The 17,454-nt window shown below is 36.5% G+C and overlaps 1 protein-coding gene across 1 annotated transcript in view; it reads right to left on the bottom strand.

The window, feature by feature from the left end:
- Positions 1-281: 281 nt before the first annotated feature.
- Positions 282-17,454, bottom strand: part of LOC123625346 (putative ankyrin repeat domain-containing protein 19) — a 57,469-nt gene continuing 40,296 nt past the window's right edge. The window contains exons 13-16 of the mRNA XM_045533753.1: positions 16,991-17,067; positions 10,410-10,620; positions 8,019-8,255; positions 282-770 (exon numbers count right to left, since the gene is read on the bottom strand). The gene's annotated coding sequence lies outside the window, so the exon portion shown is untranslated. The remainder of the gene's footprint in view (positions 771-8,018; positions 8,256-10,409; positions 10,621-16,990; positions 17,068-17,454) is intronic.

Here is a 17,454-nt window from a genome sequence, read left to right as displayed (position 1 = left end):
TATAGACGAGTAACAAAACTTGAGAAGAATCCAAGGATTAAATGATAGAATGTATTGATGCTAACTTTTTGATCATGAATGTTGCACTGTAGTTATGTAGAATGTCCCGACCTGCAGGAATACCCACTGAAGTAATCAGGGGTGATGGCAGAATGTCAGCAATTCCATCTCAAATGATTCCGAGGAAAAAACTTCTTTGTACTAAAACTTGAAACTTTTCTCTAATTTTAAGACTGTTTCCAAAAGTTAATATAAAATAAAGGAATGAATGGATGAAAATAAAAGGTGAAAAGCCTTAGGCAAATTTTATTTCTCCATGAGGAAACATCTATATAAATCCATGCTTAAAATTACAATTATATAAGTTTGATGGCCCTATAACAATTGTAATACATCCAAACATTGACAATGACCACAGTACTAGGAGACAAAATGCTATCTGTCTAAAGTTAAATCTATCACTACGTATAGTCGTAAAAATCATGAAATACAAATAAGCTATCAATTAACTTCACTAAAGTATTCGTGAACACTTCATTGTTTGGCTGTTTAAACAGCTGACGCTGGACAGTCTGAGGATGTCATATTCAATAACACTGGTTTTCATTTGCAATATCTGCTTAAAAGTCTATCCGATCATACACATTTTTTTAACTTTTACTATTGGTATATATTCTGATGACGCTTTCCAAACTAGGCCTCTCTCATCAGTGGATCTTGGAGGAGAAGCTACCCTACAGCAGAGGCTCCAGATTCCAATTTGGCAGCACCTGGATGGATAAAGAAAGAATTATTTTCTTTACCAAAAGATTCCATAGGAACTAAGGGTAAGTCAGTAAAAAAGAGTTGAGAACTTTATCAGTGTTAATAAGAATGAAAAATACATATGTATGACTACAATACAAAATTATTATAATAATTTGCCCATAGTTGCACATTGAATTATCATTCTGGTTAAGTATCAGAGCTTCTGGTTTTTTCCCTCTTCTCTATTCAACAACCATGTGTTAACATACTATGATAAGCACCAGAATTACAAGATGAAGATGACACAGTCCAGCTCTCACAAATCCTATACTACAATCTCAAACGATAGAAGCACAATTTCCATACAGACTGATAATATAATATCCAATTCCTTTACAAATATTTGACTAACAAGTTTCCCAATATTTTGAGAGACTATTTTCCACAACATTTCTGTGACAGTAACATTACAGACAGGCTTCACAAAATAACTTCTGTGATGGAATTCCTAGCCAGGTCTTGTAAAAGTAGTAGCTCAGCACCAGATAAAGGGAGAAGCTTTCACTGAAATAATCTATCATTACCACTGATAAACACATGTAAAATGTATATTGCAACATAACTTCAATTAAGGGACTACTGAGGTAAGTTACTATCTTTTCCCCCAAAAGCACTTCTCCTAAATATTTATTTCCCATGGGTAACAGATTCTATTACTTCTTTATACTCCAGCCACAACTACTTCCATATGTACATTTTACTTAGATAAATATGAAATACTGTTCTTGACAGAGTGCTTACGTTTGTACTGAATAAGTCTTAGCTCTCTAGAGAATACATTCTGTATCACAAGTTTAGTAGAGGTCCCTTTTCCCCTAACTCTTCAAGAGTACAGGGTAGAAGTTGGTGCCTCTATTCCAACCCTGGAGGGGCTCCCCCCACATCAATCCTCTTCCAGCCTTTCACTGACCCTTGGATTCTTTATGACATAAAGGACTGCCAAGGGCAACTGCCTTTGGGAAACAGTTACCAGGTCAGATGTAAAAGCTCAGAGGGAAAAGGGACAGACTCAGAACACTGGGAGGCAGCTGCTCTGGGAGGGGAACCCAGAAGTTGAGGAAAAGGGTCTGGAGTGTTGATCCCCCAGTTTTGTTCTGGCTGGTGGGAGGCTGGGGTGGTTTTGCTGACATTGGCAAGTGAAAACTGGCACATATTAAATGATGTTTTAAAAGTCTCTTTCATTTTATTCCTACTTTCCCATTAAATCTCACACATTCCTCATATTTCCCTTAATAGAAATTCATAATTCTTGTGTCCAGTTGAATGACTTCAGATAATGGATGGAGAAGGGAGAAAAAAAAGTCTTGGTGACATTAATCACTGTCCTATTCAGTTCTGGGAGGCGGCGGCTGCCATCAATGGGTTTTGGAGTGTGTAGAGTAAAGCCTAGGAAAAAGTGAACATTGCCAGAGGAAATAAAAAACTATTCATAAACTGCAGATCTTCAAATTATGCATAATACTAAATCAAAAGCTATATGACCTTGTTCTGGAGTAAAATACATAAAGTATTTTTAATAAAAATGCTCCTCCTTTCTCCGTGTCCTTTGTATCTGTTTCCAGGTGGGGATTATGTGTCAGATGGTGGAAGCAGCCTGAAGTCCAGTATTGACAAGGGGAGCACATCTGTTGCTTTATTTATACTTTTGTAACTAGGGGACGTGGAGGAAGTTACACACGGGAGAACAATGTGCCAGTGGATTTTAGCTAATTAGAAGGAGTCTCTCATAACTGGTAGTTCTCAACCGATGTCCCACAGAAATCTAAGGTTCCACAGAAGACACTGCAGGCTTAAGGGATAAGGAAGTCACAGCTTCAGAGCCCCCAGCCCTGCTGTAGCCACACAGCTCTGCTTTTATCTGTTCTATGTAATACTGTTTCATGCAATATTTTAAAAATTTTCTCTTCTTTGAAAAAATGTTTGAAAAGGTACGAATGTCCCTGATGTAGGAAAAGTCCCTAAATTTACATAAGAGGCAACTCAGAGAGAGTTTGTAGCTTGCCTGCGCTCACAAGCCAATTCACTACGAACCAGGAATGAGCTTTATGTCTTACTGAGCCTGACGTTCTATGCCAGTTACTTCCTTCATCTTCAGAAAAAATATATAGATTTTTTTTGATGTAACTCAGACAAAAATGCATACGTAAAACTATCATGTAGCTCAATAATGTGAAGGCAGGAGACATAAAAAAGTAGCTTTCTAACTAAATTGTATGTTCTAAAGTTATAAATACAAATTAAGGAACACAAATTGATAGCATAACTTCAGTTAGTAGCAGTCACTGTACTCGATTTATAAAGAACAAATTTTTAAACTACAGAACAGGGAACTTGAAGGAGAAAATTTTTAGTTGAAGATTTCAAGCAAATTGAAATAAAGTTCTTTCTTAAAAGGATGATTCACTTTCTCCAAATAAACTCGGTTTACCAAAATCTATCAACAAATGAATTATCTGTGTTGTGAGTTATTTGGAGCAACATGGAAAACCAAACCAGGTTTCTCTTTACCATCTGACATAGCAGTCTAATTTCTCACCATTAGTTGGTACATACAGAGACATGGAGTTAATTTCAATTATAATTTAAATCCAGGCAGAAATGATAGCAGAACCTTCATTTTTCCAAGTGAGGACTTACATTCTCTACCTTCCTCTTGAGTGACTGGGTGAATCTGGGCAAAGTGCATTGAGTGTGCTTGTTGGAGCTCTGCCTCTCTTCTTTGAGAAGATCTGTCTGCCTACAATGACATGGATTCAATTCTGCTGTCATCTTAGCAGGAAGCACCCAGCTCCTGCGACAGGTGTCAAGCTTCTGTTCAGGCACTTTCAACCGTGTGGGTAAGTGCCTGATCTGGGATGAAGTATTCAGAAGCCCCCTGTGGCTGCACAGCTGAGCCACATCCTCCCATTAGTTATCATGAGTCAGTGACAAGGCTAGGATGTTGATGTCCACCTGGCTGACTCCCGTGTACTGAACTCAGAAGGGGAAAAAGGGTGTCATTTGCTGCCTACCCTACCAGAGCCCCACCAAGAAAGGTGACCATACAACGCTTATGGACATGTTTTCTTCTTCCTTGACTTTATAATCTTACTGTACATTCTTCAACACAACCCTCACTTGAAAGAGGAAGAGAGTTAGAAGGAAGATTTTAGAAAAGAAGATTTTAGAAGATTTTAGATCTTTCTAAAATTTAGAAGATTTTAGAAAAACATAGTGAAATCAATAACAATAGCAAATCCCAACAAATACAAATATAAAGTTCCCTCATGCAATGGTAAGTTATTGCCAGGCTATTGTTAAATTATACTTGAGATTTCAGGTTGGAAAATACTACTGCATTCCCTTTTACAGACCAATTTGATAAATGCACATGCACGCCCACACATTTCCACAGTCAATACACTTTCAGTAACTACTGATGTATTTAAATTAAAATTTGACATCATTCTCTATTTTAAGGAGCACTCAGATGTTATAAAAATAAGTATGCATGCAAATGCAATGGGATCAAATAAGTCTGTCGATTTAAACCATTGCAGTTCAATATCAACTTGTAAGTAGTTCAATGTATGAAGGAAATTACACTAGTCAGTCTGTAAATATTAAATGCAACTATTTTGTCACAGAGAAAAGAACTCGGGAAAGGTTTGTTGATCGAGGAGCTGAAGGATTAAGTACAGGAACACACATGTGAAGACTGTGAAAAAAATGAAAGAAAGAAAAGGAATTGGAAGAAGTAGAAAGATTACCTGAAACTTTCAAGGGATAAAATGACTACTTGGCATTTGGCTAAGCAGATAAAATGAAGTGGAGATAGGCAGAATGATATAGTGCCTACAACTGAAATAATAAACAAGTCTTTGCTATAATATACTCTGTCCTTGCTTTATGAGTAATTAGCATAACAATTATGATAGTTTGATTAGAGCTGAAATTCAGAGGAGACAGGCACTGGCTTAGTGATGCAAACAGGCCTATTTTTAGTTGGGAAGAAATGTAATTCAATATTCTGTTGAGATATGATATTCCATCGTGTAAAAAGTGAAAGTCTTAGAAACATTGTTTTAGCTTTGATGTACCTGTATAACCACATTGAGGAAAAGAGTTTCTAAATTGAATGCATATTTGAGAAGGAAAAAAATTACTTAAATAAATCACTAGAAATGTTTGAAAAGTATCAGTAATGCACCCAAAATCCAAAAACCATCTATGTAAAAATTAGTCTTCCTATTTAGAACATTTAAAAACACATGCACTGAGTAACTATTGTGACATGCAATGTGTTAGTCACACAAGTCCTTAGCAACTCTTGAATATAAAAAAATCTTAAACCAGATAAATTTCATCTTTTATAAATTGGAATATTTTTTTAAGATTTCAGGTATCAGAAAAGAATACTATGTTCAAAAACAGTGAACTAGTGATGCATCTGTGCAGGCTAATTTTAATTTTGGTGGTATATAATAATATAATGGAATAAGAAACCAATAAAACTCTAAAATTACTTCTCATATATAGGATCAAGCACCCCAGAATTAAACTAGAACATGAAAACCAAAAGTAAACATTAGCAAGACATATTCTTAGTAATCTGTTATCACTACAATGGTGGTAAGTGGCAAGGCAAGACTTCACGTAATGGGGGGAGAGATGCAATGAATGCTACATCTTATGAACACAGAGAAACTTGCTTCAACAATCACTACAACTGAAATACATACTAGAGAAATAATTATAATTATTTGCCTTAAAGTTTAAAAAACAAATACCAAGATAGAACCTCAGAGTAGGAATAGCACAAAATGCTAAAATCTTGCAAATAAAGTGGATGGGTAAACAAATTCAGTATGAATGCCATCTTTAACATTTCAATTTGTAGAATCATAGCTAAAAATCTCTAAACATCTTGTTGTTTTGCAATGCCCCATCCAAAGCCCACCCCCCCCTTTTTAAAAATCATTTTGGATAGTACGTTACCATGTCTCATCATATTATGTGATGCTTTCATAGTGGAAATAATTAAATTTCCAGCAATTCTAGAAGGCACTTTCTTTCTGTAATTCTAAGAATTTTGTAAACAACAACTGTAATAAAGGGCTCTTTCAAGGCATTCTGCAGTGATTATGGGACATGTCTTTGTAGCTTAATAGAACAGTGCTTTTTAATCTTTTGTGTTAAGTCTGATGTGATTTGGCAAACCAGTGCCCCACAAGGAAAGCACATATACATTAAGTTTTAAATAAATGATTTCTCAACTTGTCTAGAAATCCTAAAAATAAACACCTCTTTCCCCCAATAAAATTAATTAAGGGGAAAATATTTCCTCAAAAACCTTCCCTTGCACTGCATCTCCATATACACACTCTTTCATCATCACCTTGTAAAATGATACATGATCTGAGTTTCCTGATAAAAGCTAATACAAATATAAAATTTTAAACCAGATAAGTTTCGTCTTTTATAAAATTGCAATAAATTTTTAAGATTTCCGTTATCATATCATGCTTAACAATTTACAGAAGTATTTAACACATCTTTTTGTACCCAGTCGTCCAGTTTTATGACTCTGAAGCACTCAGACCCTGGTTATCTCAATTTGTTCAGAAAAGTAAAACAAAGGAAGCTAACAAAGTGATGACAAAATATCAGCTAGTGAGGATCTTGTAATTTAGGTATTAAAACAGTCATTTAATTTGAACTTCTAAGCTGTTGGCTGAACCTCAGATTTTCTCTTCTGCGATTTGTTAGGACATGAAGCCAGGTAAAGAGACAAGGTTGAGAGCTCGTTTCACAAGGGCCTATGCTACTTTTCTCTGCATTAAGATGAGCATGACACCACCACCAAAACATAAGCCAATGTGCACTGACTGAAATAGGAAGTTTAATAATAATGATACACAAAGAAAACTAGTTCCTATTTCTTTCTTTTTGTTCAAACAAATGTTTTATGGTTTCTGCAATTATTTTTTCTTAGAGACAGGGTCTCATTATGTTCCCCAGGCTGAAGAGTAGCGGCTGGCTATTCACAGGTGCGATCATGGTGCACTACAGCTATGGACTACTGGGCTCAAGTGGTCCCCCTGCCTAAGCCTCCCAAGTAGCCGGGACTAGAGGCACCACCATTGAGCTTGGCTTTTTAAATTTTCACTCTAGTCCCAAAATGGTCAAGCGTTAGAAACGTATCTTAAACTAGGTCAAGCATAGGTGAACTATTTTTTTTCTCTTACCAGCTGTACAAGTGATACAGCTTGTCATGGTTGGATTCATTCTGAGATCCCTAGAAATTATTACTATGAGTGAAATCACATGGTTGGATGGGGAGATTCCTGTTATTAATACATCTCCAGGGGGTATGGGGACCATGTGTAGCGTCACCAGGAATTTGGCCAGGAAGAATGTCACTGATTCTGTTTGATAATAGTTGCATTTAAACACTTTTGATATCATTGCCATCTTAGTCCTCAATCATTCCAGTGATGGCAAAATAGAGACACATAAGTAAACTTCATTTTAAAAATCCATATATTTGCTTGACCTAACAGTTTAAAAACTGCCGTACAATTCCCTAGCAGTAGACACATTTCACAAAAATTGAGATGAAAATGCCATAAGTACAATAGCAATTAAGGATATACTCTTACATAAGAAAATGACAAAAGTTTTAACTTAAAAACAGAATTAATCTATTTTAGTGTTACAGGTTTATTGTATTCATAAAAATTATTTATCTTGGATCATTTTTAATAATTAACATCCTTTTGTGGCTAAGTGTTAGGATGCCAAGCATTCACTTAGGATTAGGGATGGAAAACTTGAGATGACGCAAGAAAACTTTAAAAGAGTTATGAACCACGACCAAATGAAAGTCAAGTAGAAAGTAAGCCAAAGCATCTCACAGTATACCTTTAGTTATCAGGCAACGATATTCAATTGCTAAAATCTAACTTAAATGCAGCTTTTAAAGAAATTTAAAATGTGTCCGTGTACTTACATTTAATGACCAAAGTTAACAAATGGGTATCTCTTGAAAATGAGGGCTCCACAGACTTAGGAAAATGTAAGATTTCTGTTTCCTTTCTTTATTTACACAGATAATTATGACCTTTATTTAACGTGCATAAGCCAATTAAACAACTAAGTATTTCACCCACATTCAAAATAAGAATTATATCAGAAATATGAAATTAAAGAAAAAAGATAATCTAACCTACCTTGGTCAAGCTGTTCACTAGGCTGTTATTTGTATTCTCTGGGCTTGAGGCAGGGATCACTATGTTCTCCCCTGGAATAAATTTTCTTTTGAGAGCTGAAGTTCATTAAGATTTGCAACCCAAGGTGACTGCAGGACTGGCCTCATAGTAGGACTAGCAGATACAGATCCGGTCTTCTATTTCTCCCCCAGACGGTTGGTCTTGACCTCTGCTAGTGTCTCATTAACTCTGTGAAGACTGCAAAACACAAATGCTTAGTATTTCATTTTCCCTACATGATTCCTAAACGACTTGTACTTTTAAAAAATTGTCAGAGGAGTAAATAAAATTTCCCAATAAACAGTATTTTAACACTGAAAATGGGTGAGAGCATGCCTACTGTATGGAAGTACAGTTTTAAAATTGTTCTAAGGGAGTACAAGCATTTCTAGGGGGATTTCTAACAAACAAGTAATTCAGACACAGGAAGGAGGGGAGAGAAATGGGTACCAATGGTGGATGGCTTAACAGTCAACACTCGCTATCTTCTGGAATGGCTCTCCTTGTAAGATTCCGGAGGATGTCCTTTAGAAATACTTGTATTTAAAGGGCAACCATGTGAGATTATGAATTTGTTAATTTGACAATAATAAACATTTTGTATGTATAAATATATCAAAACATTATGTTGTACTCCTTAAACATCCCAGTACTTAACCACATATGTATATTTATTATTTAAAGGAACCCAAGATAAATACTTTTTATGAATGAAATAAACCTGTAACACTAAAACAGATTCAAAAACTCAACTAAAAAAAAGGCAGAAATACTTATATTTAGTAAACCAGTTTGGAGATTTAATAAAAAATCCCTCGAAGACATTTTCAAGCATTTGTTTTCACCACCTTTGTACGTTTCACCCATTTTCTAGGAAAAATTAAGCACTGGCACTGAGGAGTAATTCAGAGCAACACCTAGGGGAGAAGGAGAGTGCTGAGGTGGTGATCAGAAAGAACTAAAGGAGCTGCAAAGGCAGGTAGCTCCTAGCATGGTTACCAGGGCAGCAGAGGGGGACCTGTCCTGGCTGTCTTCCACACACCCCCTCAGGCTGACCAAGATACGAGCTTTAACCACTTTGGGAATTATACTTCTTTTCATCCCTAAGTTCATCATTTCCTATTCCCCAAGTATGTCTATGCATAGACACACTGTAGAGGATAGTTTTTCTCCAGACACCCTGCGGTGATAATATCAAAGATGGCAACCAAGGAGAGTTTACTGAGTGCCAGAATGTGCCCAGAGCAGCACTAGTACTTGACCCTTTTGCATTAAGTTGTAACCTCCACAAAATAGCTGAACTCATTGATATTTTTACTTAGGGGAATGCTAATGGGAATTTTATAACAATATCGCTCTCTAAATTGGAAAGCTTCAAAGACTAAGAGATCAGGTTAACTACATGAGAATAATAAGGGGGGGAAAAGCCATATAAAACTCCCCAAAAGGCAGAGAGACATAAACTGCCCTGGACTAACATTTTTAAAGGTAAGTTCATTCACTAACATCATTTTCCAAAATTATATAGTCTAGTTAGCTTTTCCTTCCCACTGAGGACTCTTAAAGTCTGACCCCCATTCAACAGACTAACAGACCCTCCTTTGGCTAAAGGACCGCAGAGATTTAAATTCCTGGCCATGACAGGACAGAGTCTGGCCACATTGCATTTGCTGCTATCCCCCTTCCCCTGGCTAATCTTTACTAGAGATTTTCAAAAGCTGACTTGAGAAGAACAAAAGGCCGGAAGACTTCCTGGCTCACTCCCTCCCTCCCCTTCCTTCCCTCCACCTTCCTCCTGTTTTTATGGTTTCCATACAACAGCTATTTCAGATCACAAACAGTTTCTTCTTAATAAATGGCTGCCAGCCGTAGACTGGTTCTGGCTGGTCTTCTGAGCATGTGCAGTTCATGGACTCGGGCCCTACATTTCACCTTTTTACATATAGGACCCATTTGTAACACATTTAGTATCTTAAATCTCCACCCCAAAGTGTTCATGGATGTATGTACATACCTGTAAACCTCATATACATGTGTGTATGTCTCCCTAACAATATTCATAGCTCCTCCTGTGACGTGTTGAATATGTACACGTGGCCAACCATTCAGCATACATTCTTGTCTTACCCCTCTCTTTCTTGTAGTGTCTGTGCTGCTTCCCAGCTTGTCAGGGTGGCCAGCCTGCAGGGGGTAACCCTTGAGAAGAACCGGTCTCCCTTCTAAATTCACAGACTTTGTGAACCTTTTCTAGTCAACACCACTGATTTCAAGAACCTGCCTCACTAAAAATTATGCTTTTGAGGCAAATCAATGAGTTCCATTTATTTAACAGGATTCTATGTTTTGACTTACTTGTTTAGTTCGTCGGACAAGAATTTTCTAAGTTTTAATTCTTTAAGATAGTGCTGCTTATCGTTTCCAATTTGCTTTCATTAGAGTCTTTAGGAGGTTTCTTTTTGGAAAGCGCAGATTTCCAATCTTTAGTCCTGCATTTGAGCTGACTTCTTGGAGCAGTATGATTGTGTCTTAGCCGCTCTGAGGCTTCTTGTGATTCTGTTTGTGTCTAAAACAAGTCAAAGGATACATTTTAAAAATAATTATAACCTGAATAATCATTGGATATTTCTTTTAGTTTTGAGCCAGTGATTTAGAGATCAATTTTAAATGTGTGAAAATAGAAGCTGAAGGTTAAAATATTTATCATCAATATCCACTAAACTGATGATTAAATTGGAATCAGGGTTATTAAGTATGAAATGTCTGATTTCCTTAAGTATTAAGTTAGACCATTGATATTTGGCATTTCACTTTGACACTTCTTGTTTTATTTTTGTTATGAAGGTACATCCTCATTCCTTCAAACATGTGGTTTGGCCTGTGGTCATCTCTGAAAGTTTTATTTTTGAGCAATTTTTATGAAACGATGCATGGTTGAGTCAATAATTCGTGTTATTTTCAAATATGAGTCCTTGTGGAACCAATGCTGCACAGACAGCTTGAAAGACATATCGATGAAGTGTTTGGGAGGGATGTGGCTAATGAATGCACAGTTGACAGTTTGAGAAGTTCCATTCTGGTGATTTTAATCTTGAAAATGAGCCACGTGGGTGACCTGAGATCAGGGTGGATAATGATGAGCTGAAAGCTGTAGTGGAAGCAAATCCATCTCAACCTACACATGAATTAGCAGCAAGGCTTGACATTACTCTTCCAACAATATTGGACCATTTGAAACAAATCAACAAGGTACAGAAGCTGAATAGATGGGTACCACATGAATAACGTGTCAGAAGTGAAATCGTCTTGAAGCTCGCCTTTCTTTGCTGTCACAACATAAAGGTGACCCATTTCTATACCATATTGTTATCAGTGATGAAAAATGGATTCTTTTGACAATGGCAAGCATTCGGCACAATGGCTGGATAAACATAAAGTGCCAAAACACAGTCCAAATCCAAATAGTCATCACAAAAATTTAATGGTGTCTGTTTGGTGGTCCAGCGCTGATATTATCCACTAGAGCTTCATGAAACCTAGTCAATCGATTACAGTGGTCGTGTACTGCAACCAGTTGGATGAAATGAGGAGGAGGCTTGCAATTAAGCAGCCCAACTTGGTCACTGGAGACAGGCCAACGCTCTTGCAAGACAAGGCTTACTCACATGTTGCACAAACAATGCTGCTCAAACTACAGAGTCTGAACTTGGAAACTCCCTGTCATCTACCATATTCACCAGACCTTGCACCAACTGACTACCACTTCTTCCAGGCTTTGGACCACTACCTGCAAGGAAAAATATTCAATTCTCAACAAGCTGTGGAAAATACCTTTTGCTATTTCATCGCCCCTCACTCTCCAGCCTTTTTTGCTGCTGGCATAAACAAACTACCATTAAGATGGCAAAACTGTGTCAATGGTTTAGGTGCATACTTTCATTAATTTACTGCTTCCTGTTTGAGATATAAAAAACTAAAGTTTCATTTGAAATCAGACATTTCATATTTAATGACCTAATAAATCTGAATTGTAAAAGATTTGAATCATTTTTATATTAGTTTTCACGTAGTTTGATAGTTCAAAATCAGTAGAATTTAAAATTAAAAAAATTAAATAATGTAATTTAAGAACTATTCAAGAATGTGGCGAAACTTCTAAATCATTTTTTATTTTCCTAATAGTCTTGTTTTACAACAACTTAAGAATGAAATGATTCTCTAAGAAGAATCATTTTTCTGAAAGATCAACTTAATTATAATAATCATGCAAAACTGAAATTTAAAGGGAGAAATAGATGACACCTTCCTTCTAGAAATCAACAAGACAAATACACAAAACAAACAATACATTTTGAAATAAATTTAGTTGTAATAAAATGTTATCTATAGTGTAACAGATAACAGATTTTTCAAATGTAGATCCTTAAACTACTCAGAAAATCAAGGCCATTGCCTGCCTCTGGTATCAAGGTAGTATTGGCTTTATAGAATGAGTTAGGAAGGATTCTGGCTTCCTCAATTTCTCAGAAGTTTCAGTAGGATTGGTACCAGTTCTTCTTTGTACACCTGGTAGAATTTGGCTATGGATCCACCTTGTCTCGGGCTTTTTCTTTATTTCTGTTTTTTTTTTTTTTTTTGGTTGGGAAATTTATTTTTTATTACTGATTCAATCTCCTTACTCATTATAGGTCTGTTCAGGATTTCTGTTCTTTCTGGTTCAATCTTTAGAGATTGTACATTTTTAGGAATTTATCCATTTCCTCTAGGTTCTCTAGTTTGTGAGAGCAGAGTTGCTCATAGTAGTCTCTGATGATCTTTTGTCTTTCTGTGGTATCAGTTGTAATGTCTCCTTTTTTTCTTTTCTCATTGCGTTTATTTGAATGGTCTCCCCTTTTTTCTTGTTTAGTTTAGCTAGAAGTCTTTTGTAGCAACATGGATGGAACTTGAGGCCATTATCTTAAAAGAAATTACTCAAACAGGCCTGGCACAGTGGCTCATTTCTGTAATCTTAGCACTCTGGGAGGCCGAGGCAGGTGGATGGTTTGAGCTCAGGAGTTCGAGACCAGCCTGAGCAAGAGCGAGACCCCGTCTCTACTAAAAATAGAAAGAAATTATATGGATAGCTAAAAATATATATAGAAAAAATTAGCCAGACATGGTGGCACATGTCTGTAGTCCCAGCTACTCGGGAGGCCAAGGCAGGAGGATCGCTTGAGCCCGGGAGTTTGAGATTGCCGTGAGCTGGGCTGACACCACAGCACTCTAGCCTGGGCAACAGAGTGTCTCAAAAAAAAAAAAAAGAAAAAAAAATCACTCAAACAGAAAGTCAAATACTGCATGTTCTCACTTCTAAGTGGGAGCTAAATAATGAGTGCAAACATGGACATAGAAGAATAATATACACTGGAGGCTTGGAAGCTTGATAGGGTGGGAGGGGATTAGCGATGAAAAATTACTTAATGGGTAAAAACAATGTACGCTACTCCACTGCTGCTTATACCAAATACCCAAACATAACCACTATATATTATACCCATCAACAAAACTGCATTTGTACCTCTTAAATCTATAGAAATTTAAAAAACGTAAAAAAAAAAAACCCAGCAAAAAACCATAAAAAGAAAATTCAGAAAATTAAAGCCAGCAGGAGTCACAAAAATATATTCTTTACTCTCATCATCTTTGGCACACATTTGCCCTTGATCTTACACTTATTATTCAATGATTGTTTCAATCTTTCCTCCTTAACATGTCTCTATGGAACCTCTCAATGGAACATCTCTTGCCCCTTCTCCCCCATTGTCACTCCTCATCATTTCTAAATTATATAATTTCTAATTATATTGAATTATTTAAGCCTGAGTCAACATGGCTCCCAGATGAACATTTTGAAAATTAAATTCTAATTAATGAATCCTGTAAATATGGATCCTAATGCCGTAAGTCTTTTTCTGAACTTCAAATGTTTTATGCTAATTTGAATTACATTGCAAGGAGTAATGATTCTTGCAGTTAAGGGCACAGAATGGAAAACCCAGAAATAAATCCATGTATTTACAGCCAACTGACTTTTGACGAAGGCACCAAGAACCAAGAAAGGACACCATCACAATAAATGGTGCTGGGACAACTGGATATCCATATGCAGAAGAAAGAATGAAACTAGACCCCTATCTCCCACCATAGAAAAAAGTCAACTCAAAATTGAATAAAGACCTCAATGTAAGACCCCCAAACTATGAATATGGGAAGAAAACACAGGGGGAATGCTTCAGGATATACATCTAGGCAATGATTTTATGACTGAGACTTCAAAAGCACAGGCAAAAAACTAAAAATAGACAAACAAGACTATATAAACTAAAAAGCTTCTGCCCAGCAAGGGAAACAATCGATAGATTGAAAACACAACCTTTGGAATGAGAGAAAATATTTGCAAAATATTCATCACAAAAGGAATAATATCCAGAATGTGCAAGGAACTGAATCAACTCAACAGCAAAAAAATAAATAAATAATCTGATTCAAAAGTGGGCAAAGGATCTGAATAGACATTTCTCAAAAGAAGGCATACAAATGGCCAAAAGTATGTGGAGAAATGCTCAACATCACTAATCATCAGGAAAATTCAAATCAAAACTGCAATGAGATATCATCTCACTCTAGTTATAATGAAGGGCTATGATAAAAAAGACAAAAAATACAATGCTGGCAAGGATGCAGAGAAAAGAGCACTCTGACACATTGCTGGGATGAGTGTATATTAATACAGCCATTATAGAAAATAATGTGGAGTTTTCTCAGAAAACTAAAAGTAGAACTGCCATGTGATCTAGTAATCCCGCGTTGGGTATTTATGCAAAAGAAAGGAAGTCATTGTATCAAAGAGATACCTGTATGTCCATGTTTATTGTAGCACTGTTCACAACAGCTAAGACCTGAAATCCATCTAAATGCCCACCGACAGACAAATGGATCCAGAAAATGTGGTACACATACACAACAGAACACTATTCAGTTATGAAAAAGAATGAAATCCTTTTTGTCATTTACAGCAACCGGGATGAATCTGGAGGACATTATTAAGCAAAATAGGTCAGGCACAGAAAGATAAATATCATATGTTCCCATTCATATGTGAGAGCTGAAAAAAACTGATGTCATGGAAGTAGAGAGTAGAACTGTGGGTAGAGAGGCTGGGAAAGGTAGTGGGGAGGAGAGGAGAGGTTGGCTAAGGGATACAAAATTACAGCTCTACAGGAGGAAAGAGTTCTGGTGTTCTGCAGCAGTATAGGGTAAATATAAATAAACTGTAATTTATTGTATATTTTCAAAAAGCCAGAAGGGAGGATTCTGAATGTTCAAAACACAAAGAAATGATAAATGTCTGAGGTGGCAGATACGCTAATTAGCCTGATTTGATCATCACACATTGTATTAATATACCCATATCAAAATATAACAGTGTATCCCATAAATATGTAAAGTTACATATGTCAACTAAAATTAAAAGGAAAAAATTATTCATCTCTTAAAAAATAGAATATGGGCCAACCTTAGTGACTTGCTTCCAATGAACACAATGTGGTAAAAGTGATACCAACCACGCAACTTCCAACATCAGGTCAGAAAAGGCTCTGTGTCTCAGACTGCTGCCCTGGGAACCTGGCTCCGTTGTGAGGAAGCTCAGGCCACAGTGAGAGCCCAGGACTTCCAGTGTAGGTGTCCAGGTTGCCTGCTCCAACCACAGGTCCAGTCCACAGCCAGCATCAGCAGCCAGACATGTTAGTGCACAAACCTTCTAATGACCCCAGTGTCTCCCACCCTTTGAGCTGTCCCCAGCGAAGCTGTGGGGAACACAGACAAGCTGTCCTGGCCAAGCTCTTCCCAAACCACAGATTCATATGCAAAAATGTTGTTGTTTTAAGCTGCTAAACTTTGGGTAATGTTTTAGGGAAAAATAAACAAAAAAAAAATGGAGTTAAAGAGAGAGGCAATAAGAAACATAAGAACTTACACAGTAGAATTTGGTCACCTTTAATACAGGATCTAATTAATGTCGAGAATAATTTGTTAATGACAAACAATACTAATGAGAAGCAGCACACAACTAGAAGAGAGACATAAGAGGAGGAAGTATTTCTAAAATTTCCTTCCATTACAAAATTCTTACAACTAGGCAACTGTGCCACTTTGGAATTTTCCCCCCAGTTAGTGAGTAAGCAAGACTGGTAATCAAGGGGATGTATGATTTCAAGTATAATAGTTGGAAAACAACTAGAAATATTTCATTTAATAACCAAAATCAAACATTTTACCTGATTTCAATTAACTGAAATTCTGTAAGAGATAAGCAGCTCTCAGTATTTATTAAACAATCTAGTACTCATCAATCTTCATTTTCCTTTCCTTGGTGAGGAAAAAAAGAGGATGTTATGGGAACATTCTTATTCTTTTCAGTCTAAATAGAATGAAATGTGCTTTGAATGTTCAGAAATTAAACACAGTTTCCTTTTTTGCTACTTCAAGCTTGTCTGTATAGAGAAGACCATCTCATCTTTACGTTGTGCCACAATGCTTCCCTATGTAATACAAACTGGCTCTGAAATTTCGAAATCAAAATTACTAATTTGATATTATTAGTCTCAATCAATTGCCTGAATGCTACCTGATTGTTAAGTGCTGCACTGCTGAAAATTTTTCTTTGAATGGGTTGAATTTTTCTTTGAATGGATTCATGATTCCATGAATCATGAACTGAGCTATCAAGTATAGCTGTGCATCTCTATTTCTTTAAGGAAAAGCACATACATGCAGGGAGTTGTGGTTTCTGAGAGTGCAGGACCTCTGCCAAGAAAAGGATCAGCCATCACATATATGAACCAGGCACCAAGTCAAAGGAGGATCTAATTGTGAACTGAAAGATGATGGATTACCTTGATTTCCAGTGAGGAAAGCTGACAGCTCAGACTTAATCCTGTCCTTCCTAGATGGCAAAAATCTGTGGATGATTCTATGAATTATAATGAAATAAAACAACATTAACTAGACTTCATCAAAATTTAAAGGTGCCATGCTTGAAAACGACACTGTCAGGGAAGTGAAAAGGCAAGACCAAGTGGGAGAAAAATATTTGAAAAGTATGTATCTGATAAGGGATTTATATCTCAGATACATAATGAACCCTTGCAGCTCAGAAATAAAATGACAACCCAATTAAAAATGGGCAAAGGACTTAAATAGACATTTCTCCCAGAAGATGTACAAATGACTAATAAGCTCACACAAAGATGCTTAAAGTCATTAGTCATCAGGGAAATGCAAACCCAAATCACAATGAGATACCACTTCACAGCACTAGGATCCAATCTTTTGTCAATCAAAAATATGGAAAATAAGT

This window comes from Lemur catta, chromosome 20 (assembly GCF_020740605.2).
Source record: "Lemur catta isolate mLemCat1 chromosome 20, mLemCat1.pri, whole genome shotgun sequence".
NCBI classification, from domain to species: Eukaryota; Metazoa; Chordata; class Mammalia; order Primates; family Lemuridae; genus Lemur; species Lemur catta.
This window is presented reverse-complemented; position numbering and strand designations above follow the sequence as displayed.